General features: G+C 42.2%; 1 long non-coding RNA gene across 1 annotated transcript; it reads right to left on the bottom strand.

The window, feature by feature from the left end:
- Nucleotides 1–1,186: 1,186 nt before the first annotated feature.
- Nucleotides 1,187–1,538, bottom strand: LOC145796629 (uncharacterized). Its single transcript, XR_014337109.1, has 2 exons — nucleotides 1,375–1,538; nucleotides 1,187–1,272 (listed from the first exon to the last, which is right to left on the bottom strand). It is a non-coding gene; the product is annotated as an uncharacterized LOC145796629 (long non-coding RNA).
- Nucleotides 1,539–2,163: the final 625 nt, after the last annotated feature.

Here is a 2,163-nt window from a genome sequence, read left to right as displayed (position 1 = left end):
GCTGCATCAACACTTCCAAAGATAAGCATACGAGCTGTATCAACACATTATCTGACAAGCATATGAGCTGTATCAGTGGAGTCCATCCCCTATCTCCTCCCAAACAACATCCGGTTTAGAGGTCCATCCCCTATCTTCCCCTAAACCGTGGAGTACATCCCCTATCTCCTCCTTCCACACACAACATATATACACAAAGGTCATATACGCAATCAATCAATACATAACGTTAATGTATTCTACCAACCGTCATACTCTATGACATATCCAATTGATTAGTTTTAGTTTGCCTAATCATCATGCATTGTCTACAACAATCAAAACTACCCTCCACCGGTAGCCCAAGCAATTATTTCTAAACAGATAATAAAAGCTCCAACAGATAAAATACCAATGTTTTCAAAAGTGAGCGATTAATAAATCTAACTCCACTATTCAACCATATTATGAACCGATTTCATTATTTCCAACTCAATTCCATAATCTTACAATTTTCCCAAATTAATTATGCCAATTAATTTATACAACAAATTAGGGTTTTCTACCCCATTTCCCAATATTGACCCAATGGCCTATATATCCATAACCAACAACAATATCATTATTTTGAAACCCAAAATACATATTATGAGCCCAAAATCATAAAACCCTGTTACACATTTTGAAACCCTAAGTCCCAAAATTTCCCAAGTTCAATACTCTATCAAAACAACTAAAAATCTAGGTCAAAGACCATAAGAGTGAGTAGGAACCTCTACCTCAAAAGATGACACCCAACGAAGAAGATGGTGAAAACGAAATTGCTCCAAACCACGAGTTTCTCGGATCAAAAGATAGCCCTCGACGATCAACAACTCTTTTGTAAAGGCCAAAGGTGAGGAAAAAATCCTAGCTAGATCAATATTTAGAGAGAAGTTAAGGTTTTAGAGAGAGGAGCTCTCAAATGTAGGAATGGCAACGGGACGGGGCGGGGCCGGGGATCACCCTCCCCGTCCCCGATCCCCGATGGTAGAAACTCTCCCGTCCCCGGCCCCGATCCTCGACGGGGAACCCACTACCGCCCCTGCCCCCGCCCCCTAACGGGGATCGGGTTTCCCCGACCCCGAAAATCCTCGGCCAACACAAAAAAAAAAAAAAAAGCTCCAGAAAATGAATTCATCAACAACAACGACAACATCAATAGATCTAACAGATCAAAAAATATTTTCATCATTTTCATCACCAACAAATCTTCATCAACATTTTCATCTTCATCTCCACCATTTTTCAGATCTGAAGAATAAAAGCAAAAAAAAAAGAGAGAGAAGGAATTCCGTGAGAGACAGAGAGAGAGAGAAGGAGATCCGTGAGAGAGAGAGAGAGAGACGGAGATACCTTCCGTGAGAGGGAGATGAGTCGGCGGTGAGGGAGCTCTGTGGTTGTGTTAGAGAGTGAGACTGAGTGAGAGAAGAGAGAGAGAGAGGGGCCAGACCAGACCAGATGATGCCAGACCAAATGATGCCTGTGTGTTATTTGTTGTGCCTGCCAACTCACACACCACACATACATATATATTCTGTGTTATGTTTGTACCAAGCACACATATAGATATAATAATATAATAACATATATATAATAATATAATAATAAACACACAACACACGTATATATATAATAATATATATATATATATATATAAACAGACAACACACGTACATATATACATATAAGAATAGAATCGGGGGGCTGAACGGGGTGGGGCCGGGGTCGGGGTTGGAAACTGTATCCCCGTCCCCGGCCCAAACATCATCGGGGATTTATTTTTAAATACCATCCCCGACCTGTCGGGGGTATTTTTCGGGGAAAAACCGCTCAATTCGAGGTCGGGGGGTCGGGTCCCCGTCGGGCCGGGTTCAAATTGCCATCCCTACTCAAATGGTTTTTTTGGAAAAGTAAGAGAGAGAAAGAATGAGAAAAAGTGATTTAAAACTGCCCCACAGCCAACTGATATACGACATTCTCGCTCGAGCGTCAAGAACAAAAACTAGGTCCGCTCGAGCGCAAAAAGGCCCGCTTGAGCGCCAAGACACAAGAATAAAGCACATCCGCTCGAGTGCGAAAACCAGTCCGCTCGAGCGTATATTTCCCCCTCCTAGAACTTACACCGAAAAGGTACTACCCGCT

This window comes from Camellia sinensis, chromosome 8, assembly GCF_055761805.1.
Source record: "Camellia sinensis isolate YWXY chromosome 8, ASM5576180v1, whole genome shotgun sequence".
Taxonomy (NCBI): Eukaryota; Viridiplantae; Streptophyta; class Magnoliopsida; order Ericales; family Theaceae; genus Camellia; species Camellia sinensis.
This window is presented reverse-complemented; position numbering and strand designations above follow the sequence as displayed.